Below are 27971 nucleotides of genomic sequence, written 5' to 3'. Positions count from 1 at the left end.
GGTAATGGGTGTTGAACCTGTTGATCAGCTAAGAACTATATACCTAAGAGCCTGGGAAAAAATTCATAACCCTGGTACTACTTACCCTTCTTTTTACTCAGTTCCACAGGTTCCAAGGGAGCCTTATCCAGATTTTGTCACCCATTTGCAAGACACGGCTCCAAAAGCCATTTTGGATTATCATGCAAGGAAAGTGATTCATGAAGGAACATTTTGGAGCCCATTGAAATCTATGGGGAAAAACCTTATATTCACAGGTAAAAACTATGAACAAGCTATCTGTGGAACTGTTTGCTGATGTGTGGATTCATCTCACAGAGATAAAACTTTCTTTTGATTCAGCAGGTTAGAAACACTCTTTTTGGTGAATCTGTCATGAAACATTTGAGTGTGCATTGAGGTGTACGAGGAAAAACTGAATATCTTCAGATAAAAACTAGAAAGTAGCTATCTGAAAAACTACTTTGTGATATGGGGGTTCATCTCACAGGGTTAAAATTGTCTTTTGATTCAGAAGTTACAAACAGTATTTTTGGAGAATCCACATAAAGTCATTTGGAAGGCCATTGAGGCCTCTGGGAAAAAAACAAGTATCTTCAGAAAAAATTAGAATCTCTCTGTGAAATTACTTTTGATGTGTAGATTCATCTAATAGAGTTAAACCTTTCTTTTCATTCAGCAGGTTGTAAACACTGTTTTTGTGGAATCTGCAAAGTCACATATTGGAGCTTACTGAAACATATGCTGAAAAACAAACTATCCCCAGATAGAAACTAGAAAGAAGCTATCTGTGAAACTCTTTTGTAATATTTGGATTCACCTCAAAGAGTTAAACCTTTCTTTTAATTCAGTAAGTTGGGAAAACTCTTTTTAAAGAATCTCCAAAGGGAATTTTCGAGCCCATTGAGTCCTTGGAGACAAACTGAATATCCTCAGGTGAAAACCATAAAGAAGCTATCTGTGAAACTGCTTTGTGATATGTGGATTCATGTCACAGAATTAAAATTTTCTTTTTATTCAGCAGGTTGGAAACATTCTTTTTGGCGAATCTGTGAAGTCATATTTGGGAGCCCTTTGAGCTTTATGCAGAAAACCAAAATTTCAAGAGATAAAAAATAGAAAGAAGCTATTTGTGAAACTGCTTTGTGAGTTGCAGATTTATTCCACAGAGTTAAAGCTTTCTGTTGATTCAGCAGGTTGAAAACATTATTTTAGGAGAATCTGCAATAAAACCTTTGGGAGCCCATTGAGGCCTATGGTGAAAAACCAAATATCTCCATTTAAAAACTAGAAAGAAGTGAGGGACTGATCCAAGATGGCCGAATAAGAACTGGTTCAGTCTACAGTTCCCAGAGTGACACAGAAGACAGGTGATATTTGCATCTCCACCTGAGGAACTGGGTTTATCTCTTTGGGACTTGTTGGACAGTGGTTGCAGACCATGGAGTGTGAGCCAAAGTAGGGAGGGACATTGCCTCACCTGAGAAGCATAGGGGGTCAGGAAATTCCCTTTCCTAGCCAAGGGAAGACATGACAGATGGTACCTGGAAAATCAGGACACTCTCATCCTAGTACTGCACTTTTCCAACAGTCTTAGCAAATGGCACACCAGGAGATTACATTCTGTGCCTGGCTCAGGGGGTCCAACACCCACAGAGCCTTGCTCACTGCTAGAGAAGCAGTCCAAGATCAAGCTGCAAGGCAATTGCAAGGCTGGGAGAAGGGCGTCCACCATTGCTGAGGCTTAAGTAGGTAAACAAAGCAGCTGGGAACTTCAAACTGTGTGGAGCCCTTTGCAGCTCAATGAGGCCTCCCTGCTACTGTAGACTCCACCTCTGGGGGCATGGTATAGCTGAATAACAGGAGGCAGAAACTTCTGCAGACATAAAAGTCCCTGTGTGACAGCTCTGAAAAGAGTAGTCATTCTCCCATCATGGAGTTTGAGATCTGAGAATGGACAGACTATCTCCTCAAGTGGGTCCCTGAACCCTGAGTAGCCTAACTGGGAGACACCTTCAAGTAGGGAGTGACTGAAGTCTCATACAGCTGGGTCCACCTCTGAGACAAAGCTTCCAGATGAAGGATCAGGCAGCAATGTTTCCTGTTGTGCAGTATTTGCTCTTCTACAGCTGCCGCTGGTGATACCCAGGAAAACAGGGCCTGAAGTGGACTTCCAGCAAAGGCCAACAGAGCTGAAGCTGAGGGCCCTGGATTTTAGAAGGAAAACTAAAAAACAGAAAGGAATAGCATCGACATCAACAAAAAGAACATCCATACCAAACCCCCTTCTGAAGGTCACCATTATCAAAAACCAAAGTAGATAAAACCACAAAGATGGGGAGAAACTAGAGCAGAAAAGCTGAAAATTCTAAAACTCAGACCATCTTTCCTCCTCCAAAGGAATGCAAGCTCCTCCCCAGCAACAGAAGAAAGTTGGAGGGAGAAAGACTTTGATGAGTTGACAGAAGTGGGCTTCAGATAATTGGTAATAACAAATTTCTCCGAGCTAAAGAAGGATGTTTGAACCCATTGCAAAGAAGTTAAAAACCTTGAATAAAGATTAGCCAATTGGCTAACTAGAATAAACAGCATAGAGAAGACCTTAAATGACCTGATGGAGCTGAAAACCATGGCACGAGAAGTATGTGATGCATGCACAAGCTTCAGTAGCTGATTCAATCAAGTGGAAGAAAAGATATCAGTAAAAGAAGATAAAATGAATGAAATGGTGCAGGAAGAGAAGTTTACAGAAAAATAGAGTAAAAACAAACAAACAAAGCCTACAAGGAATACGGGACTATGAAAAAAAAAGAAATCTACGTCTGATTGGTGTACCTTAAAGTGACAGGGAGAATGGAACCAAGCTGGAAAAGACCCTTCATGAAATTATCCACGAAAACTTCTCCAACCTAGCAGTGCAGGCCAACATTCAAATTCAGGAAATATGGAGAATGCCTCAAAGATATTCCTCAAGAAAATCAAACCCGAGACACATAATTGTCAGATTCACCAAGGTTGAAATGAAGGAAAAAATGTTAAGGGAAGCCAGAGAGAAAACTTGGGTATCCTAAAAAGGGAAGTCCAGCAGACTAACAGATGATCTCTTGGCAGAAATTCTACAAGCCAAAGAGAGTGGAAGCCCATATTCAACATTCTTAAACAAAAGAATTTTCAACCCAGAATTTCATATCCAGCCAAACTAAGCTTCATAAGTGAAGGAGAAATAAAATACCTTACAGACAAGAAAATGCTCAAAGATTTTGTCACCAGCAGGCCTGCCCTACAAGAGCTCCTGAAGGAAGCACCAAAAATGGAAAGGAACAACTGGTACCAGCCACTGCAAAAGCATGCCAAACTGCAAACACCATAACTGCTAGGAAGAAACTGCATCAACTAACGAGGAAAATAACCAGCTAACATATTAATGACAGGATCAAAATCAGACATAATGATATTAACTTTCAGTGTAAATGGGCTAAATGCCCCCATTAAAAGACAGACTGGCAAATTGGATAGTGTCAGGACCCAACTGTGCTGTATTCAGGAGACCCATTTCATATGCAGAGACACACATTGGCTCAAAATAAAGGGATGGAGGAAGACCTACAGACCAAATGGAAAACAGACAAACAAAGAAATGAAAAGCAGGTTTTGCAATCCTAGTCTCTGATAAAACAGACTTTAAACCATGAAAGATCAAAAGAGACGAAGAAGGCCATTACATAATGGTAAAGAGATCAATTCAACAAGAAGAGCTAACTATCCTAAATATATATGCACCCAATACAGAAGCACCTAGATTCATGAGGCAAGTTCTTACAGACCTACAAAGAGACTTAGAATCACACACAATAATAATGGGAGACTGTAACACCCCACTGTCATCATCAGACAGAGCAACAAGACAGAATGTTAACAAGGATAACCAGGACTTGAACTCAGCTGTGGACCAAGTGGACCTAGCAGATATCTACAGAACTCTCCACCAGAAATCAACAGAATATACATTCTTCTCAGCACCACATCACACTTATTCCAAAATTGACCACAGATTTGGAATTAAAGCACTCCTCAGCAAATTTAAAACAATAGAAATTATAACAAACTGTCTTTGTGATGAAAGTGCAATCAAATTAGAACTCACGGTTAAGAAATGCACTCAAAACCGCACAACTACATAGAAATTGAACAACCTGCTCCTGAATGGCTACTGGGTAAATAACGAAATGAAGGCAGAGATAAAGATGTTCTTTGACACCAAGGAGAACAAAGACTAGACATACCAGAATCGCTGGGACACATTTAAAGCAGTGTGCAGAGGGAAACGGATAGCACCAAATGCCCACAAGAGAAAGCAGGAAAGATGTAAAATTGACAGGCTAACATCACAATTAATAGAGCTAGAGAATCAAGAACAAATACATTCAAAAGCTAGCAGAAGGCAAGAAATAACTAAGACCAGAGCAGAACTGAAGGAGATAGAGATATTAAAAAAAAAAAAAAACCCTTCAAAAAATAAATGAATCCAGGATCTGGTTTTTTGGAAAGATCAGCAAAATTGATAGACTACTAGCAAGACTAATAAAGGAGAAAAGAGAGAAGAATTGAATAGATGCAATACACCTTCACAAGACTAATCCAGGGAGATGTTGAATCCCTGAATAGATGATTAACAGGCTCAGAAATGGAGATAATAATTAGTAGCCTACAAACCAAAGAAAATGCAGGTCCAGACCAGATTCACAGCTGAATTCTACCAAAGGTACAAAGAGGAGCTGACACCATTCCTTCTGAAACTATTTCAATCAACAGAAAAAGAGGGAATCCTCCCGAACTCATTTTATGAGGCCAGCATCATCCTGATACTAAAACCTGGCACAGACACAACAAAAAAATAAAATTTTGGACGAATATCCCTGATGAACTTTGAAGCAACAATCCTCAATAAAATACGGGCAAACCGAATCCAGCAGCACATCAAAAAGCTTATCCTGCACACTCCAGTTGGCTTCATCCCTGGGATGCAAGCCTGGTTCAACATATGCAAATCAATAAACGTAATCCATCATATAAGCAGAACCAAAGACAAAATCCACATGATTGTCTCATATGCAGAACAGACCGTTGACAAATTTCAACAGCCCTACATGCTAAAAATTATCAATCAACTAGGTATGGATGGGATATATCTCAAAATAATAAGAGCTACTTATGACAAACCCACAGCTAATATCATATTGAATGGCAAAACCTGGAAGCATTCACTTTGAAAACTGGCACAGGGATGCCCTCTTACCACTCCTATTCAACATATTGTTGGAAGTTCTGTCCAGTGTAATCAGGCAGGAGAAAGAAATAAAGGTTATTCAATTAGGAAATGAGGAAGTCAAATTGTCCCTGTTTGCAGATCACATGATTGTACACTTAGAAAACTCCATTGTCTCAGCCCAAAATCTCCTTAAGCTGATAAACAACTTCAGCAAAGTCTCAGAATACAAGATCAATGGGCAAAAATCACAAGCATACCTATACACCAATAACAGACAAACAGAGAGCCAAATCATGAGTGAACTCCCATTCACAATTGCTTCAAAGAGGATAAAATACCTAGGAATCCAACTTAAAAGGGATGTGAATGACCTCTTCAAGGAGAACAACAAAGTACTGCTCAACAAAATGAAAGAGGACACAAACAAATGGAAGAACATTTCATGCTCATGGTTCAGCAAGTTGGAAACAATCTCCTTGGAGAATCTGCAAAGGGACTTTTGTAAGCCCACTTAGGCCTTTTGGGAAAACTGAATATCCCTAGATAAAAACAAGAAAGAAGCTACCTGTGTAACAACTTTGTGATGTGTGTATTCAACTCACAAATTTAAAACTTTATGTGGATTCAGCAGGTTGGAAACGCTCTTTGTGGAGAATCTACAATTGGACATTTGGCAGTCCATTGAGACCTAAGGGGAAAATCAGAATATCCTCAGAAAAAGTAGAAAGTAGCTATCTGTGAAACTGCTGTGTGATGTTTGAATTAATCTCACAGGGATAAAAATTTCTTTTGATTCAGCAGTTAGAAAATGCACATTTTGAGGAATCCGCTAAGGGACATTTAGTATCCCATTCAGGCCTACGGGGAGAAGTCAAATATCCTGAGATAAAAACTGGAAAGAATCTCTCTGTGAAACTGCTTTGTGATGTGTGAATTTATCTCTCAGTCGTAAATGTTTCTTTTGTTTCAGCAGGTTGGAAACACTGTTTTTGAAGAAAGTGCAATGGGGAATTTGGAAGCCCACTGTGGCCCATGGGGAAAAACTGAATACCCCAAGACAAAAACCAGACAGAAGCTATCTTTGAAACTGCTATGTGATGTGTGGATTCATCCCATAGAGTTAAAACTTTCTTCTTATTGGGGAGGTTGGAAACACTTTTTGGAAAATCTCACATGTGGGTGTCTATTAGGGCCTATGAAGAAAACCAGAATATCCCCATATAAAAACTAGAAAGAAACTATTTGTGAAATTGCTTTGTGATGTGTGGATTCACCTCACAGAGTTAAACTTTTCTATTGATTCAGCAGGTTGGATACTTTTTTTTGGAGAATCTGCGATGGGACATTTTTGAGCCCTTTCTGGCCTATGGGGAAAAACTGAACATTCCCAGATAAAAATTAGAAAGAAGCCATTGGTGAAACTGCTTTGTAATGTGAAAATTCACCTTATAGATTTAAACCTTTCTATTCATTTAGAATGTTGGAAACACTCTTTTTGGAGAATCTACAAACTGGCATTTAGGAGCCCATTGAGGCTGATGGTACAAAACAGTGTATCCTCAGATAAAAACGAGAAAGAAGTTATCTGTGAAACAGCTTTGTGGTGTGTGGATTCAGTTCACAGGGTTATACCATTCTTTTAATTCAGCAGTTTGGAAATGCTTCTTTTGTAGAATCTGTGAAGGGACATTTTGGAGCGCATTAAGGCCTATGATGAAAAACCAAATATCCCGCAATAAAAATTTGTAAGAAGCTTTCTGTGAAACTGCTTTGTGACGTTTGATTTCAGCACAGAGTAAACCTGTGTTTTGATTCCACAGATCAGAAACTCCTATTTTAGAATCTACAAAGGGTCATTTAGAATATACAAAGAGTCATTTTGGAGTGCAGTAAGGCCAATAGTGAAAAACCAAATATACCTAGAAGCAAAGAAACATGTTTTCTGTGAAAGTGCTTTGTCTCCATTCAGCTCACAGAGTTAAACTTTTTTTTTGATTCAGCAGTTTGGAAAAACTCATATTGTAGATTCTGTAAAGGGACACTTAGAAGGACCTTGAGACCTACAGTGAAAAACTGAATATCTTGTGATAAAATGTGTAAAGAAGCTATCTGTGGAACTGCTTTGTCATATGTGGATACAATTCACAGAGTTAAACCATTGTTTTAATTCAGCAGGTTGGAGACCCTCTTTTTGTAGAATCTGCAAAGGGACGTCCTGGAGCCCATTATGCCTATAGAGAAAAACAGAATATCTCATGATAAAATTTCAAAATAATCTATCTGTGAAATTTCTTTGCAATTAATGCTTTCAGCTCACAGACTTACATTTTTATTTTGATTCAGCAGGTGTGAAACACTTTTTGTAGAATATGTGAAGGGACATTTCAGATCACAGTAATGCATACGTAAAAAACTGAATATTTCATGATAAAAACTAAAGAGAAACTCTGAAACTGCTCTGTGATGTGTTGATTCACCTCACAGAGTTAAACTTTTCTTTTGATTCAGCATGTTGGAAACACCCTTTTTGTACAATCTGCTGAGGAACATTTTGGAGAATAGTGAGACCTATAGAGAAAAGTTGAATATCCCATGATAAAATCTTGAAAGAAGCTGTATGAGAAACTGTCTTGTGATATGTGGATTCAGCTCACAAGTTAAACCATTCTTTTCATTTGGTAGTTTGGAAACACTCTTTTGTAGAATCTGTGAAGGGACAGTTCAGAGGACAGTAAGGTCTATAGTGGAAAATCACATAGCCCTTTGTAAAAATTAGAAAGAAGTTATTTGTGAAACTGATTGATGATGTGTAGATTCAGCTCACAGAATTAAACATCTCTTTCCTTCCAGCATGTTGGAGACACACTTTTTGTACAATCTGCTAAGGAAGATTTTGGAGCACAGTAAGGCCTATAGTGAAAAATCAATATTCCATGAGAATAACTAAAAAGAAACTATATCTGAAACATTATTCTTAGGTCTGCATTCAGCTCACAGATTTAACTTTTCTTTTTCATTCTGTAGTTTGGAAACTCTTTTTTGTAGAATCTCTGAAGGGACATTTCAGAGCCTACCAGGCATATAGCGAAAACAGAAGCATCCATGATGAAATTTAGAAAGAAGCTATCTGTGAAACTGCTTTGTGATATACAGATTCAGCTCACAGAGTTAAACCTTTCTTTGGATTCAGCAGTTTGGAAATACTCTTTTTGTAGAATTTGCTAATGAACAATTTGGAACACACTAAGACCTACAGTGAAAAACCTAACATCCTATATTAAAAACTAGAAAGAATCTATCTGTGAAACTGCTTTGTTTTGTGTGGATTCAGCTCACAGGGTTAAATTTTTCTCTTTTGATTCAGCAGTTTGGAAACACTGTCTTTATAGATTCTGTGAAGGTACATTTTGGAGTGGAGTAAGGCCAATATTAACAAAACTGAATATGCCATGATAAAAACTAGAAAGTTATCTGTGAAAACTGCTCTATGATGTGTGAATTCAGCTCAAAGAGTTAAACCATACTTTTGAATCAACAGTTTGGAAACTCTTTTTGTAGAATCTATGAAGGGACATTGAGGCCTATAGTGGAAATCTGAATGCCCTGTGATAAAAACCAGAAGGAAGCTATCCATGAAATGGCTTTATGCTGTGTGGCTTAGGCTCCTAGAGTTAAAATTTTCCTTTTTTTCAGCAGGATAGAAACACTGTTTATGTAAAATCTGTGAAGGGACATTTCAGAGTGCAGTAAGTCCTAAATTGAAAATTGTATATCCCACTAAAAAACTAGAAAGAATCTATCTGTGAAGCTGCTTTGTTACGTGTGGACTCAGCTCATACACTTAAACGTTTATTTTCATTCACCTGCTTGGAAACACTTTTGTTTGGAGAATCTGCAAAAGAGCATTTCAAATCCCATTTTGCTTATAGAGAAAAGCAGAATATCCCACAATAATATCTAGAAAGAAGGTATCTGTGAAACTGCCTAGTGATGTGTGGATACAGCTAACAGAATTTAAACTTTGTTCTGATTCAGAAGTTTGGAAAAAGTGCTTTTGTAGAATCTGCAAAGGGACATTTCAGAGCATAGTAAGGCCCATAGTGAAAAACCGAATATCCCACAATAAAAACTAAAACTGTGATGTGTGGATTCAGCTCACAAAGTTAAACCGTTTTTTAATTCAGTGGTTTGGAAAGTCTTTTTGCAGAATCTGTGAAGGAATATTTCAGAGCACAATAAGGCCTATAGTGAAAAATCAAAAATCCCATGATAAAATCTAGAAAGAAACTGTCTGTGAAAATGTTTGCCAAGTCTCCATTCAGCTCACAAGGTTAAACCATTCTTTTTATTCAGCAGTTTGCAAAAGCTCTTTGTGTAGGATCTGTGAAGGCACATTTTGAGACCACTAGGCCTACAGTGAAAAAGTGAACATCTCATGATGAAATCTAGAAAGAAGCTACATGAGAAACTATTTTGCTATTTGAGGATTCAGTTCAAAAAGTTAAACTGTTTTTTTTGGCTCTGCAATTTGGAAACACTTTTTTTTGTAGAATCTGTGAAGGGACATTTCAGGGTACCATCTGGCCTACAGTGAGAAACAGAATATTCCTAGATAAAAACTAGAAGGAGATTGTCTGTGAAACTGCTTCCTGTGCATTCAGCTCACAGATTTAAACCTTATTTTGATTCATCAGTTAGAAAACACTCTTTTTGTAGAATCTGCAAAGAGAAATTTTGGAGCACAGTGAGCCCCATAAAGATAAAGTGAATATTCCATGATTAAAAACCAGAAAGAAGCAATCTTTGAAACTGCTTTGTGAAGTGTGCATTCAGTTCACAGAATTAAACTGGTCTTTTGATTCAGCAGTTTGGAAACACCATTTTTGTAGGATATGTAGAGACATTTCTGAGCACAGTAAAGACTGTAGTGAAAAACAAATTATCCCACAATAAAAATTAGAAGGAAGAATAGTTGTCAGTCTGCTTTGTGATGTGTGCACTCAGCTCACAAAGTTAAACCTTTCTTTTCATTCAGCAGTTTGGAAAAACTCTTTTTGCAGAATCTGTGAATGGATATTTCTGAGGACATTGAGGCCTATAGTGAAAAAGTGAATAGCCCATGATAAAAATTAGTAAGAAGCTATCTGTGAAACTTCTTTGTCATGTGTCAATTCAGCTCATAGAGTTTAGCCTCTCTTTTGATTCAGTAGGTTGGTAACTCTCTTCTTGTAGAATAAACAAAGAGATATTTCAGAGAAAAGTAAAACCTGTAGTGAAAAACAGAAAGTCCCACGATAGAAACTAAAAAGCAGCCATCTACAAAACTGCTTTGTGATGTGTGGATTCAGTTCTCAAAGTTAAAATTACCTTTGATTTGGTGGTTTCAAAACACTATTTTTGTAGCATCCACTAAGGGACATTTCAGAGTGCAGTAAGAAAAAAACTGAATAGCCTATTTAAAAACTAGAAAGAAGCTATCTGTGAAACTGCTTTGTGAAGTCTCCATTCAGCTCACAGTGTTAAAATTTTCATTTGATTCAGTGTTTGGAAACACTTTTTTTGTAGAATCTGTAAAGGGACATTTTGGAATACAGTAGGCCTATAGTGAAATACAGAATATCCCATGATAAAATCCAGAAATAATCTATCTGTTAACCTGCTTTGTGAAATGTGGATTCATCACACAATGTTAAACCACTCCTTTGATTTAGCAGTTTTAAACACTCTTTTTGTAGAACCAGAGAAGGGAAATTTTGGAGCATAATAAGGCCTACAATGAAAAAACAAGTATCTCTAGACAAAAACTGGAAAAAGTTATCTGTGAAATTGCTTTCTGATGTGTGCTTTCAGCTCACACAGTGAAATTTTTCTTTTGGTTTTGATTTTGTATAATTTGGAAGGTATTGAGGCCTGTAGTAAAAAATTGAACATCCCACGATAAAAACTAAAAGAAGTTACCTGTGAAACTGCTTCATGATGTCTGGATTCAGCTCTCAGAAGTAAACCTTTCTTTTCATTCAGCAGTTTGGAAACACTTTTTTTAGAAGCTGCAAAGGGACATTTTGGTGGACATTGAGGCCTACAGTAAAAAACCTAGTAGCCCACAATGAAAACTAGTAAAAAGCTGTCTGTGAAAATGCTTTGTGATGTGTGTATTCAGCTCACAATGTTAAGCCTTTCATTTGATTCAGTTCAGTGGAAACACTCTTTTTCTAGAATATGTGAAGGGACACTTCAGAGCACAGGAAGGCCAATAGTAAAAAACAGAAGATCTTGCAATAAAAACAAAAAGAAGCTATATGTGCAACTGCTTTGTGATGTCATTCAGCTGACAGAGTTAAACCTTTCTGTTGATTCAGCAGTTTGGAAACACACTTTTTGAAAAATCTGCAAAGGGATATTTCAGAGACAACCAGGCTGATAGTGTAAAACAGAGTATTTCATCATAAAATCTTAAAGAAACCATCTGTGAAACTTCTTTTGGAATATCTCAATTCAGCTCACAGAGTTAAATCTTTCTTTTGATTCAGATATTGGAAGCACCCCTTTTGTGAAATACGCTAAAAGATATTTCAGAGTACAGTAAGATGTATCGTGAACAGCAGAATATCCCAAGACAGAATCTAAAAAGATATTATCTGTGAAACTGCTTTGTGATATCTGCATTCAACTCACAAAATTAAACCTTTCTTTTGATTCAGCAGTTTGGGAACACTCTTTTTCTAAAATCTGCAAAGGGATATTTCAGAGACAACTTGGCCTATAGTGGAAAACCAAACATCTTACATTAATATCTAGAAAGAAAGTATCTGTGAAACTGCTTTGTGATGTTGGATTCAGCTCACAGTGTTAAATTTTTATTTTGATTCAGCAGGCTTGAAACACTTCTTTGGAGAATCTGAGAAGAGACATTTCAGAACACATTAAGGTCTTTTGTGAAAAACTGAATATTGCTTGTAAAAACTGAAAAAAAAAAACAAGTTTTCTGAGAAACTGCTTTGTGATGTCTGCATTCACCTTATACAGCCAACCCCTTCTTTTGACTCACCAGTTTTGAAACACACTTTTTGTAGAAGCTGCAGAGACATTTCAGAGTTTATTGAGGCATATTGTGAAAAAACCATCATCTCATGTTGAAAACTAGAAAGAAGCTCTCTGTGAAACTTCTTTGTAATGTCTGCATTTACGTCAGAAAGTTGAAGTTTTCTTTTGATTCAGTAGTTTGGAATTGGATTTTTTTTTTTTTTTTTTTTTGGAGAATCTACAAGCGACATTTTGGAGCCTAATAAGTCTATAGTGAAAATCCAAATATCCTGTGATAAAAACTAGAAAGTCGTTATCTGTGAAACTGCTTTATGATATGTGTATTTGGATGAGTTAAACTTTTCTTTTGATTCAGCAGGTTGAAAACACTGTATTTGTAGAAATTGTGAAAGGACATTTCAGAGGGCAATAAGGCCTGTGGTAAAATACTGAATATCCCTAGATAAAAACCAGAAAGAATTTATGTGAAACTACTATGTGGCATCTGCATTTACCTCACAAAGGTAAATATTTTGATTTAGCAGATTGGAAACACATTTTTTTTTTTTAGATGGAGTTTCACTCTGTCACCCAGGCTGGACTGCCATGGTGTGATCTCGGCTCACTGCAACTTCTGTCTCCCAGACTCAAGTGATTCTCCTGCCTCAGCCTCCCTAGTAGCTGGGATTACAAGCATATGCCACCATGCCTGGCTAATTTTGTAATTTTAGTAGAGATGGCATTTCTCCATGTTGGTCAGGCTGGTTTTGAACTCCTGCCTTCAGGTGATCTGCCTGCCTCAGCCTCCCAAAGAGCTGGAGTTACATGCATGAGCCACTGCACCTTCCTTTGGAGATACTTTTTTTTGTGGAAGAGATGTTTTAGAGCACATTGAGGTTTGTAGTGAAAAACTGAGTATCTTTTGATTAGAAACTAGAAAGAAGCACTGTGTGAAACTGCTTAGTTATGAAAGGACTCAGCTTACAGAGTTAAATCTTTCTTCTGGTTTAGCAGATTGGAAACACTATTTTTGTGGAATATGCAAGAAAATATTACAGAGCACGGTGAGGTATATAGTGAAAAAACATAATATCTCACAAAAAAACTACAAAGAAGCTATCTGTGAAACTGCTTTGTGATGTGTGGAATCAGATCACAGAGTTGTATTTTTGTTTTGACAGAGGAGTTTGGAAAAACCCCTTTTGTAGCATCGCCTAAGGGACATTTCAGAGTGCACAAAGGCCTATATTGAAAAACCGAATATCTTGCCATTAAAACCTGGAAACAAGCTATCTGTGAAACTGCTTTGTGATGTGTGGATTCTGCTCCCAGAATTAAACCTGTCTTTTGATTCAAAAGTTTAGAAACACTCTTTGTAGAATACACAAATGGATATTTCAAAGCATAGTATAGCTGATAGTGCAAAACCAAATAACTTGAGATAAAAATTAAAAAGATGCTACGTTTGAAAAATTAAAAAGATGCTATGTATGATTTTTGTAGAATCAGCTAAGGGACTTTTCTGAGCACACTAAGGCCTATAGTGTAAAACTGAATATACTGTGATAAAAACAAGAAAGAAGCAATCTGTTAAAATACTTTTTGTTGTGTGCATTCAGGTCAGTGTTAAAACTTTCCTTTGATTCAGAATTTTGGAAATACTCTTTTTGTAGAATCTGTGAGGGGCATTTCTGAGGCCACTAAGCCTATAGTGAAAAATCAAATATCTTGTGATAAAATATTGAAAGAAGCTAGCTGAGAAACTGCTTTGTGATGTGTGGATTCAGCTTACAAAGTTAAATTGTTCCTTTCATTCAGCAGTTTGGAAACACTCTTTTGTAAAATCTGCAAAAGGGCATTTTGGAGTGCAGTAAGTCCTATAGTGAAAAATCGAATATCCCTAGATAAAAACTAGAAAGAAGCTCTCTGTGAAACTGCTTTGTGATATGCGCATTCAGCTCACAGAATTAAAACTTACTTTTGATGCAGCCATTTGGAAACACTCTTTTTATAGAATCTGTGAAGGGACATTTTGGAGGGCAATCAGGCTTATAGTGAAAAACCGAATGTCCCATGATAAATTCTAGAAGGAAGCTATCTGTGAAACTGCTTCATGGTGTGTGGATTCATCTCTTGTACAATCTACAAAGGCATATTTCATAGGACACAGAGTCCTATAGTGAAAAAGGAAATAGCCTGTGATAAAAACTAACAAGAAACTATCTGTGAAACTTCCTTGAAATGTGTGGATTCTGCTTCCAGAGTTAAACCTGTCTTTTAATTCACCAGCCTGGAAACACTCTATTTGTAGAATCTGCTAAGGGACGTTTCAGAGCACATTAAGGCATATAATGAAAAACCCAATATCCCATGATAAAAATTAGGAAGAATCTATCTGTGAAACTGCTTTGTGATGTCTGCATTCAGATCACAGGTGTAAGCCTTTCTTTTGACTGAACACTTGGAAGTACTCTTTTTCTAGAATCTGTGAAGGCACATTTCAGAGGCCATTAGGCCTATAGTCAAAAACTGAATATCCCAAAATAAAAACAGAAAGAAGCTAACTGGGAAACTGCTTTGTGGTGTCTACATTCAGCTCACAGAATTAAACCTTTCTTTTTATTCCACAGTTGGGAAACACTCTTTTTGAAGGATCTAGAAGAGACATTTCAGAGCCCACCATGCCAATAGGAAAAAAATGAATATCTAGTGATAAAATCTAGAAAGTAGCTGTCTGCAAAACTGAATTATGAAGTGTGGATTCAGCTCACAAAATTAAACTGTTTTTTCTGATTCAGCAGTTTTGAAACACTCTTTTTGTAGAATCAGTGAAGGGACATTTCAGTGCACAGTAATGCCTACAGTGAAAAGCCAATTATTCCATGATAAAAGCTAGAAAGAAGAAATCTGTGTAATCGTTTTGTGATGTGTGCATTCAACTCACAGAGTTAAATCTATCTTTTGATTCAGCAGGTTGGAAACACTGTTTTTGTGGGATCTGAGTGATATTTCAGAGAGCAGAAAGACCCATATTGAAAAACCAAATATCCCTAGATAGAAAACTAAAAAGAAGTTTTCTGTGAAACTGCTTTTTGATGTATGCATTCAGCTCAGAGTTAAACCTTTCTTTTGATTCAGCTATTTGGAAACACTCTTTCTGTAGAATCTGCAAAGGTACATTTCAAAGTGCATTAAGGCCTATAGTGAAAAAACGAATATCCCTGAAAAAAAAGTAGAAAGAAGTTATCATAGAACTTATTTCTGGTGTGTGCATTTAGCTTACAGAGTTAAACCTTACTGTTGATTCAGCAGTTTGGAAACACTCCTTTTGTGGATTTAGCAAAGGGATATTTGGGAGGGCATTGAAGCCTATAGTGAAACATTGAATATTCCTTGATAAACAATTGAAAGAAACTCTCTGTAAAACTGCTTTGTGAGGTTTGGATTCAGTTTACAGATTTAAACTTTTGTTTTCACTCAGCAGTTTGGAAACACTCTTTTTGTAGAATCTGTGGGAGACATTTCAGAATGCAGTAAAGCCTATAGTGAAAAACTGATTATCCCACAATAAAAAGTATAAAGAAGTTATTTCTGAATCTGATTTGTGATATGTGCATTCAGCTCACAGAGCTAAACAATTGTTTTCTTGTAAATTTGTTTGAGTTCTTTGTAGATTCTGGATATTAGCCCTTTGTCAGATGGGTAGATTGCAAACATTTTCTCCCATTCTGTAGGTTGCCTGTTCACTCTGATGGTAGTTTCTTTTGCTGTGCAGAAGCTCTTTAGTTTAATGAGATCCCATTTGTCAATTTTGGCTTTTGTTGCCATTGCTTTTGGTGTTTTAGACATGAAGTCCTTGCCCATGCCTATGTCCTGAATGGTAATGCCTAGATTTTCTTCTAGGGTTTTTATGGTTTTAGGTCTAACGTTTAAGTCTTTAATCCATCTTGAATTGATTTTTGTATAAGGTGTAAGGAAGGGATCCAGTTTCAGCTTTCTACATATGGCTAGCCAGTTTTCCCAGCACCATTTATTAAATAGGGAATCCTTTCCCCATTTCTTGTTTTTGTCAGGTTTGTCAAAGATCAGATAGTTGTATATATGTGGCATTATTTCTGAGGGATCTGTTCTGTTCCATTGATCTATATCTCTGTTTTGGTACCAGTGCCATGCTGTTTTGGTTACTGTAGCCTTATAGCATAGTTTGAAGTCAGGTAGCGTGATGCCTCCAGCTTTGTTCTTTTGGCTTAGGATTGACTTGGCAATGTGAGCTCTTTTTTGGTTCCATATGAACTTTAAAGTAGTTTTTTCCAATTCTGTGAAGAAAGTCATTGGTAGCTTGATGGGGATGGCATTGAATCTATAAATTACCTTGGGCAGTATGGCCATTTTCACGATATTGATTCTTCCTACCCATGAGCATGGAATGTTCTTCCATTTGTTTTTATTTTATTTTTATTTTTTTTTTCATTCTTTTTTTTTCTTTTATTATTATTATTATTATTATTATTATTATACTTTAGGTTTTATGGTACATGTGCGCAATGTGCAGGTAAGTTACATATGTATACATGTGCCATGCTGGTGCGCTGCACCCACCAACTCATCATCTAGCATTAGGTATATCTCCCAATATTTACAAGAAAAAAACAACCCCATCAACAAGTGGCGAAGGATATGAACAGACACTTCTCAAAAGAAGACATTTATGCAGCCAACAGACACATGAGAAAATGCTCATCATCACTGGCCATCAGAGAAATGCAAATCAAAAGCACAATGAGATACCATCTCATACCAGTTAGAATGGCGATCATTAAAATGTCAGGAAACAACAGGTGCTGGAGAGGATGTGGAGAAATAGGAACACTTTTACACTGTTGGTGGGACTGTAAACTAGTTCAACCATTGTGGAAGTCAGTGGGGCGATTCCTCAAGGATTTAGAACTAGAAATACCATTTGACCCAGCCATCCCATTACTGGGTATATACCCAAAGGAAAATAAATCATGCTGCTATAAAGGCACATGCACACGTATATTTATTGCAGCACTACTCACAGCAACAAAGACTTGGAACCAACCCAAATGTCCAACAACCATAGGCTGGATTAAGAAAATGTGGCACATATACACCATGGAATACTATGCAGCCATAAGAAATGATGAGTTCATGTCCTTTGTAGGGACATGGGTGAAGCTGGAAACCATCATTCTCAGCAAACTATCACAAGGACATAAAACCAAACACTGCATGTTCTCACTCATAGGTGGGAAGTGAACAATGAGAACACGTGGACACAGGAAGGGGAACATCACACACTGGGGCCTGTCATGGGGTGGTGGGAGGGGGGAGGGATAGCATTAGGAGATATACCTAATGTTAAGTGACGAGTTAATGGGTGCAGCACACCAGCATGGCACATGTATACATATGTAACAAATCTGCACGTTGTGCACATGTACCCTAAAACTTAAAGTATAATTAAAAAAAAAAGGAAAAAAAAAAAAAACAATTGTTTTCATTCAGCAGTTGGGAAACATTGTTTTTTTAGACTCTACCAAGAGATATTTTGGAGTGTATTGAGGTCTGCAGTGGAAAACTGAAAAGCCCAGGTTAAAAACTAGTAAGAAGCTATCTGTGAAACTGCTTTGTGATGTGTGCATTTAGCTCACAGAGTTAAGACTTTGTTTTGATTCAGCACATTGGAAACATTCTTTTTTGTAGAATCTACAAAGTGATATTTTGGGGCACAGTAAGGCCTGCAGTGAAAAACAGAATATCTCAAAATACAAACTACTAAGAAGTTCTTTGTGAAACTGCTTTGTGATGTGTGCATCCAGCTCAAAGAATTAAATTTAACTTTTGATTCAACAGTTTGGGAACACTCTTTTTCTAGAATCTGTGAAGGGATATTTCAAAAGGCATTGAGGTCTATACTGAAAAAATGAATATGCCACTATTAAAACTAGAAAAATAATCGGCTGGACATGGTGGCTTTTGCCTGTAGTCCTAGCATTCTGGGATGCCTGAGTGGGTGGATCATGAGGTCAGGAGTTCAGGACTAGCCTGGCCAAGATGGTGAAACCCTGTTGCTTGTATAAAAACAAAAATTAGGCAGGCACAGTGACAGGAGCCTAAATCTCAGCTACTTGGTAGGTTGAGGTCAGAGAATCAATGAACTAGGGTGGCAGAGGTTGCTGTGTGCCAAGATCAATCCTCTGAAACCCCAGCATGGGTGACAGAGTGAGACTCCATCTCAAAAAAAAAAATCTAGAAAGAATCTATCTGTGAAATTGCTTTGTGATGTGTGCATTCAGCTCACAGAGTGAAACCTTTATTTTGATTCAGCAGATTGGAAAAACTCTGTTTACACTAACTATAAAGTGACATTTTGGGGAATAGTGAGGCTTATAGTGAAAAACAGAATATCCCAAAATAGCTAGTAAGAAGCAATTTGTGAAACTGCTTGTGATGCATACATTCAGCTCAGAGAGTTAAAGCTTACTTCTGATTCAGCAGTTTGGAAACACTCTTTTGGTAGAATCTGTGAAGCAGTATTTAGGAGTCCACTGAGGCAAATAGTGAAAAACCAAATATCCTGAAATAAAAACTAGAAAGAAGCTATCTGTGAAACTGCTTTGTGTTGTGTGCTTTCAATTCTTGTTGTACAGCATTACATTTGGTTCGACAATTTGAAAACACATTTTTTGTAGGATCTGCGAAAGGATATTATAAGAACCAGAAGGCTTGTACTGAAAAACACTATATCCCATGATAAAAACTGGAAAGAAGCTTTCAATGAAACTTCTTTGTGATGTGTGCATTAAATTCATAGAGTTAAACCTTTCTTTTTTTAAATTCAGCTGTTTGGAAACACTCTTTTTGTAGAATCTGAGAAGGTACATTTATGAGGGTATTGAGGCCTACAGTGAAAAATGAAAAATCTTCTGATAAAAAGTAGAAAGCAACTATTTGTGAAACTGCTTTGTGATGTGTGGATTCATCTCACAGAGTTAAACCTTTCTTTTAATTCAGCAGTTTGGAAACCCTTATTATGTAGAATCTGCAAGGGGACATTTGGGAATGCACTGAGGCGTATAGTGAAAAACTGAATATCCCAAGACAAAAAACTACAAAAAAGCTATCTATCAAACTACTTTGTGATGTGTGATTGGGCTCACAGAGCTAAACCTGTCCTTTGATTCAGCAAGTTGGAAACATTCTTTTCGTAGTATTTGCAGAGGGACATTTTGGAGGGCATTGAGGCCTATCATGAAAAACTGAATATAGCACGATAAAAACCTAGAAGAAAGTATCTCTGAAACTGCGTTGTGATGCATGCATTCAGCTCATAGAGTGAAAGGTTTTGTTTGATTTAGCAGATTGGAAACACACTTTTTGCAGAATCTGCAAAGGGCGTTTCGGAGCTCTTTGAGGCATATAGTGAAAATCTGAATATCTCTAGATAAAACCTAGAAAGAAGATATTTGTGAAACTGCTCCTGATGTGTGCATTCAGTTCACAAAGTTGAATCTTACTTTTGAATCAGATGTTTTTAAATGGTTTCTTTATGGAGTCTGCAAAGAGATTAGAGACCACAGAGCCCTGTAGTGAAAAACCAAATATCCTGAAATAAAAACAAGAAAGAAGCTATTTGTGAACCTATTTTGTGATGTGTGCATGCACTTCACAGAGTTAAATCTTACTTTTGATTCAGCAGTTTCAAAACACTCTTTTTGAAGAATATGCAAAGGGACATTTCTGAGCCCTCTGAGACCTAAAAGTGAAAAACCAAACATCCCAAAATAAAACATCCTAGAAAGAATCTACCTGCCAAACTGCTTTGTGAAGTGTGCATTCAGTTCACAGAGTGAAACCTTTCTTTTGATTCAGCAGATTGGAAACACTTTTTCTAGAATCTACAAAGGGACATTTTGGGGTACCATAAGGCCTACAGTGAAACACAGATCACAAAAGAAAAACTAGCAAGAAGCTGTTTGTGAAACTGCTTTGTGATATGTACATTAATGTCAAAGATTTCAACCTTATTTTGATTCAGAATTTTGGAAACACTCTTTTTGTAGAATCTGCAAAGTGACATTGCAGACCCCAGTGAGGCCTACAGTGAAAAACTGAATATTCTGAAATAAAATCTAGAAAGAAGCTATTGGTGAAACTGCTTTGTGACATACACATTCAGCTCACATTGTTCAATGTAACATTTGATTCAACAGTTTGAAAATATTCCTCTTATAGTATCTGCAAAGAAACATTTGTGTGTGCACTGAGGCCTATAGTGAAAAAATGTATGTCCTAAAATAAAAATGAGAGTCTATCTGTGAAACTGCTTTCTCATGTGTGGATTCAGCTTTCAGGGTTGAACCTTTCTTTTGATTAAGCAATTTGGAAACATCCTTTTTGTGGAATCAGCCAGGGAAAATTTCAGTCCACTGAAACATATAGTGAATATTGGAAAGGCTCTTTTTGTAGAATATGCAAAATGGAAATTTGGAGGGCATGGAGGCATATAGTAAAAAACCAAATATCTCATGATAAAAACTAGAAAGAAGCTATATGTGAAACTGCTTTGTAATGTATGGATTCAGCTCACAGAGTGAAACTTTTCTTTTGATTCATCAGTTTGGACATATCTCATGATAAATGCTAGAAAGAAGCTATCTGTGAAGCTGCATTGTGATGTCTGCATTCAGCTTACAGAGTTAATCCTTTCTTTTGATTCAGCAGTTTAAAAACACTCTTTTTGCAGAATCTCCAAAGGGAGAATTTAAAACCCATTGAGGGATTAAGTGAAAAACAGAATATTCCGAAATAAAAACAAGAAAGGAGCTATTTGTGAACCCATTTTGTGATGTGTGCATGCACTTCACAGTTAAACCTTACTTTGGATTTAACAGTTTGGAAACTCTCTTTTTGTAGAATCTACAAAGGGAGATTTCTGAGCCCACAGAGACCTATAGTGAAAAACTGAATATCTTGAAATAAAAACTAGAAAGAAACTGCTTGTGAAACTGTTTTGTGATGTGTGCATTCAGCATACAGAGCTAAACCTTACTTTTGATTCAGCAGTTTGGAAACATTCTTTTTGTAGATTGTGCATCAGAACACTTTAAAGGGCATTGAGGCCTATAGTAAAAAACAGAATATCCTTTGATAAAGAATAAAAAGAATCTATATAGGAAACTGCTTTGTGATGGGTGGATTCAGCTCACAGAGTGAAACCTTTCTTTTGATTAGGCAGGTTGTAAACAACTATTTTTGTAGAATCTGCAAAGGAACTTTTCTCAAACCACTGAGGCCTATAGTAAAACACAGAATATCAAGCCATAAAAATGGGAAAGATGTCTGTGAATCCACTTTCTGAGGTGTGAATTCAGCTGATAAAATTAAACCTATCTTTGATTCAGCAGGTTAGAAACAATTTTTTCAGGAATCAACCAAGGGATATTTCACACCTCACTGAGACCTATAGTGAAATGTCTAATATCTCGCAATACAATTTAGAAAGAAGCTATCTGTGAAACAGCTTTGTGATGTGTGGATTCACCTCACGCAGTAAAACTTTTTATTTGATTCAGTAGTTTTGAAGCACTCTTTATGTAGAATCTGTGAAGAAACATTTCAGAAGCCCTGAGGCCTTTAATGAATAACCTAATATCCTGTGATAAAAAATAGAAAAAAGCTATCTGGGAAACTGCTTTATGAAGTGTACATTCATCTCACAGATTTAAATTTTTCTTTTGATTAAGCAGTTTAGAAACACTCTTTTTGTACAATCAGCAAAGGGATATGTCACAGTGCAGTGAGGCCTATGGTGAAAAAATGCATATCCCATGATAAAAACTAGAAAAATCTATCATGAAACTGCTTTGTGATGGGTCCATTCATCTTTCTTTTGCTTCTGCAGGTTGGAAACTCTTTTCATAGAATCTGTAAAGGGACATTACAAAGCTAACTGAGGTCTACAGGGAAAAACTAAATATCACATAGTAAAAATTAGAAAGAAGCTATCTTGAAGCTTCTTTGCTCTGTGTGTATTCAGCTCACAGTGCTAACCTTACTTTTGATTCCCCTGTTTGGAAACAGACTGTTTGAAAAATATACAAAGGGACATTTCGGAACACATTGAGGCCTACAGTGAAAATCTGAATATCTCACATGAAAAACTGGAAAAAATGTATCTGTAGAACTGCTTTGTGATGTGCGGATTCATCTCACAGGATGAAATCTTTCTTTTCATTAAGCGGATTGGAAATACTCTTTTTGTAGAATTTGTGAAGTGGCATTTTGTAGGTCATTAAGACCCATGGTGAAAAATAGAATATCCCTTGATAAAAACTAGCAAGAAACATCTGATCTGTGAAATTGCCTTGTGATGTGGGCATTCAGCTCACAGGCTTAAATCTTTCTTTTGCTTCAGGAGTTTGAAAACACTCTTTTGTAGGATCCACAAAGCTGCATTTCAAAGGTCATTTTGACCTATAGTGAAAAACTGAATATTTCTTGGTTAAAAACTAGAAAGAAGCTATATGTGAGACTGCTTTGTGATGTGTGGGTTCACCTCACAGATTTGAACGTTTCTTTTGATTCAGCAGTTTGGAAACACTGTTTATGTAGAATTGGCAAAGGGACATTTCCCAGTACAGTAAGGCCTGTGGTGAAACACTGAAATTTTCTAGATAAAAACTAGAAAGAGGCTATCTGTGAAAACGCTTTGTCATATGTGCAAACAGCTCACAGAGTTAAACTTTACTTTTGAATCAGCAGTTCACAAATACTCTTTTTGTAGAATATATGAAGGGACATTTTGAGCACAGTGAGGCTTATAGTGCAAAACCCAATATTCAGTCACAAAAAGTAGAAAGAATTATTTGTGAAATTGTTTTGTGATTTCTGGATTCAGCTCACATAATTAAACCTTTCTTTTGAGTCACCAGGTTGAAACATTTTTGTAGAATCTGTGAAGGGACATTTCTCAACCCACTGAGACTTATAGTAAAACATCAAATGTCCAGCCATAATGATGGGAAAGATAGGATCTGTGAATCCACTTTGGGAGATGTGGAATCAGCTGACAAAGTAAAACTTATCTTTTGATTCAGCAGGGTAGAAATACTTTTATTGTAGAATCTGTGAAGTGGCATTTCACACCACATTGAGGCCTAAAGTAAAAACTCGAATATCCCACCATAAAACCTAGAAAGAAGTTATCTGTGATAATGCTTTGTGAAGTGTGTATTCTGCTCACTGAATTACACCTTACTTTTCATTCAGCCGTTTTGAAACACTTGTTTTGTAGAATCTGCAAAGGGACACTTCGGAGGGCCTTGAGACTTATAGTGAAAAACCGAATATCTTGCAATAAATCTAGAAAAAAACTATCTGTGAAACTGCTTTGTAATGTGTGGTTTCAGCTCAGGGAGTTAAACCTTTCTTTTGAATCAGCAGTTTGTAAACACTATTTTTATAGTATTTGCAGAGATATTTCAAAGTGCAGTAAGGCCTATAATGAAAAATTGATTATCTTGTGATACAAACTAGAAAGAAGCTATCTGTGATACTACTATGCAATGTGTGAGTTCATCTCCAAGAGTGAAATCCTGCTTTTGGTTCAGGAGCTCTATAATATTCTTTTTATAGAGTCTATGAGAGCCATTTTGCAGCCCACTGAGGCCTATATTAAAAAACCAGGGGGGAGGAGCCAAGATGGCTGAACAGGAACAGTTCTGGTCTACAGCTCCCAGCATGAGCTATGCAGAAGATGGGTTATTTCTGCATTTCCATCTGAGGTACTGGGTTCATCTCACTAGGGAGTGCCAGACAGTGGGTGCAAGTCAGTGGGTGCATGGACTGTGTGTGAGCTGAAGAAGGGCAAGGCATTGCCTGACTCAGGAAGCCCAAGGGGACAGGGAGTTCCCTTTCCTAGTCAAAGAAAGGGGTGACAGATGGCACCTGGAAAATTGGGTCACTCCCCTCCGAATATTGCACTTTTCTGATGGGCTTAAATAACGGTGCACCAGGAGATTATATCCCGCACCTGGCTAAGAGGGTCCTACACCCATGGAGTCTCACTGATTGCCTGCACAGCAGTCTGAGATAAAACTGAAAGGCGGCAGCAACACTGGGGGAGGGGCGCCAGCCATTGCCCAGGTTTGCTTAGGTAAACAAAGAGGCCAGGAAGCTCGAACTGGGTGGAGCACACCACAGCCCAAGGATGCATGCCTCCGTAAGTTCCAGCTCTGGGGGCAGGGCACAGGCAAACAAAAAGACAGCAGTAACCTCTGCAGACTTAAATGTCTGTCTGACTGCTTTGAAGAAAGCAGTGGTTCTCCCAGCATGCAGCTGGAGATCTTAGAACAGGCAGACTGCCTCCTCAAGTGGGTTTCTGACCCCAGACCACTGAGCAGCCTAACTGGGAGGCACCCCCCAGTAGCGGCAGCCTGACACCTCACACAGCCAGGTACTCCAACAGACCTGCAACTGAGGGTCCTGTCTGTTAGAAGGAAAACTAACAAACAGAAAGGACATCCAAACCAAAAACCCATCTGTACATCACCATCATCAAAGATCAAAAGTAGATACAACCAAAAAGATGGGTAAAAACAGAGCAGAAAAACTGGAAATTCTAAAAAGCAGAGTGCCTCTCCCCCTCCAAAGGAATGCAGTTCCTCACCGGCAATGGAACAAAGCTGGATGGAGAATGACTTTGACGAGATGAGAGAAGAAGGCTTCAGATGATCAAATTACTCTGAGCTACAGGAGGATATTCAAACCAAAGGCAAAGAAGTTGAAAGTTTTAAAAAAAATTTAGAAGAATGTATAACTAGAATAACCAATACAGAGAAATTCTTAAAGGAGCTGATGGAGCTGAAAACTAAGGCTCAAGAACTATGTGAAGAATGCAGAAGCCTTAGGAGCCGATGTGATCAAACGGAAGAAAGGGTATCAGGGATGACAGATGAAATGAATGAAATGAAGGGAGAAGGGAAGTTTAGAGAAAAGAGAATAAAAAGAAACGATCAAAGCCTCCAAGAAATATGGGACTATGTGAAAAGATGAAATCTACTTCTGATTGGTGTACCTGAAAGTGACAGGGAGAATGGAACCCAGTTGGAAACCACTCTGCAGGATATTCTCCAGGAGAAATTCCCCAATCTAGCAAGGCAGGCCAACATTCAGATTCAGGAAATACAGAGAATACCACAAAGATACTCCTCGAGAAGAGCAATTCCAAGACACATAATTGTCAGACTCACCAAAGATGAAATGAAGGAAAAAATGTTAAGGGCAGCCAGAGAGAATGGTCTGGTTACCCTCAAAATGAGGCCCATCAGACTAACAGAGGATCTCTTGGCAGAAACTCTACAAGCGAGAAGAGAGAGTGGGCCAATATTCAACAGTTTAAAGAAAATAATTTTCAACCCAGAATTTCATATCCAGCGAAACTAAGCTTCATAAGTGAAGGAGAAATAAAATACTTTACAGACAAGCAAATGCTGAGAGACTTTGTCACCACCAGGACTGACCTAAAAGAGCTCCTGGAGGAAGCACTAAACATGGAAAGGCACAACCTTTAACAACCACTGAAAAATCATGCCAAAATGTAAAGACCATCGAGACTAGGAAGAGACTGCATCAACTAATGAGCAAAACAACCAGCTAACATCATAATGTCAGGATCAAATTCACACATAACTATATTAACTTTAAATGTAAATGGACTAAATGCTCCAATTAAAAGTCACAGACTGACAAATTGGATAAAGAGTCAAGACCCATCAGTGTGCTGTATTCAAGAAACCCATCTCATATTCAGAGACACACATAGGCTCAAAATAAAAGGATGGAGGAGGACCTACCAAGAAAATGGAAAACAAAAAAAGACAGGGGTTGCAAACCTAGTCTCTGATAAAACAGACTTTAAACCAACAAAGATCAAAAGAGACAAAAAAGGCCATTACATAATGGTAAAGGGGTCAATTCAACAGGAAGAGCTAACTATCCTAAATATATATGCACCCAATACAGCAGCAACCAGATTCATAAAGCAAGTCCTGAGTGACCTGCAAAGAGACTTAGACTCCCACAAAATAATAGTGGGAGACTTTAACACCCCACTGTCAACATTAGACAGATCAACGAGACAGAAAGTTAACAAGGATACCCAGGAATTGAACTCAGCTCTGCACCAAGCGGACCTAATAGACATCGACAGAACTCTCCAACACAAATCAAGAGAATATACATCTTTCTCAGCACTACACCACACCTATTCCAAAATTGACCACATAGTTTGAAGTAAAGCTCTTCTTAGTAAATGTAAAAGAACAGAAATTATAACAAACTATCTCTCAGATCAAGATATAACAAATTGTAACAAACTGTCTCTCAGATCAAGTTCTAGTGAAATCAAGCTAGAACTCAGGATTAAGAATCTCACTCAAAACCGCTCAACTACATGGAAACTGAACAACCTGCTCCTGAAAGACTACTGGGTACATAACGAAATGAAGGCAGAAATAAAGATGTTCTTTGAAACCAATGAGAACCAACACACAACATACCAGAATCTCTGAGATGCATTCAAAGCAGTGTGTGGAGGGAAATTTATAGCACTAAATGCCCACAAGAGAAAGCAGGAAAGATCCAACATTGACACCCTAACACCACAATTAAAAGAACTAGAAAAACAAAAGCAAACACATTCAAAAGCTAGCAGAAGGCAAGAAATAACTAAAATCAGAGCAGAACTGAAGGAAATGAGACACAAAAAAATCCTTCAAAAAATTAAGGAATCCCGGAGCTGGTTTTTTGAAAGGATCAACAAAATTGATAGACTGCTAACAAGATTAATAAAGAAAAAAAGAGAGAAGAATCAAATAGATGCAATAAAATATAATAAAGGGGATTTCACCACCGATCCCACAGAAATACAAACTACCATCAGAGAATACTAAAAACACCTCTACGCAAATAAACTAGAAAATATAGAAGAAATGGAAAAATTCCTTGACATGTACACTCTCCCAAGATTAAACTGGGAAGAAGTTGAATCGCTGAATAGACCAATAACAGCAGCTGAAATTGTGGCAATCATCAATAACATACCAATCAAAAAGAGTCCAGGACCAGATGGATTCACAGCCGAATTCTACCAGAGGTACAAAGAGAACAGGTACCATTCCTTCTGAAAATATTCCAATCAATAGAAAAAGAGGGAATCCTCCCTAACTCATTTTATGAGGCCAGCATCATCCTGATAGCAAAGCCGGGCAGAAACACAACAAAAAAATAGAATTTTAGACCAATATCTTTGACGAACACTGATACAAAAATCCTCAATAAAATATTGGCAAACTGAATCCAGCAGCACATCAAAAAGCTTATCCATCATGATCAAATGGGCTTCATCCCTGGGATGCAAGGATGGTTCAATATATGCAAATCAATAAATGTAATCCAGCATATAAACAGAACCAAAGGCAAAAACGACATGATTATCTCAATAAATGCAGAAAAGTCCTTTGACAAAATTCAATAACCCTTCAGGCCAAAATTTTTCAATAAATTAGGTATAGATGGGAAGTATCTCAAACTATTAAGAGCCCTCTATGACAAACCCACAATCAAAATCATAGTGAATGGGCAAAAACTGGAA

General features: G+C 37.4%; 1 pseudogene; it reads left to right on the top strand.

Moving 5' to 3' along the window:
* Positions 1-19070, top strand: part of LOC129053307 (heat shock transcription factor, Y-linked-like) — a 29943-nt pseudogene extending 10873 nt beyond the window's left edge.
* The last annotated feature ends 8901 nt before the right edge of the window (positions 19071-27971 follow it).

This window comes from Pongo abelii, chromosome Y (genome assembly GCF_028885655.2).
Source record: "Pongo abelii isolate AG06213 chromosome Y, NHGRI_mPonAbe1-v2.0_pri, whole genome shotgun sequence".
Lineage (NCBI taxonomy): Eukaryota > Metazoa > Chordata > Mammalia > Primates > Hominidae > Pongo > Pongo abelii.
This window is presented reverse-complemented; position numbering and strand designations above follow the sequence as displayed.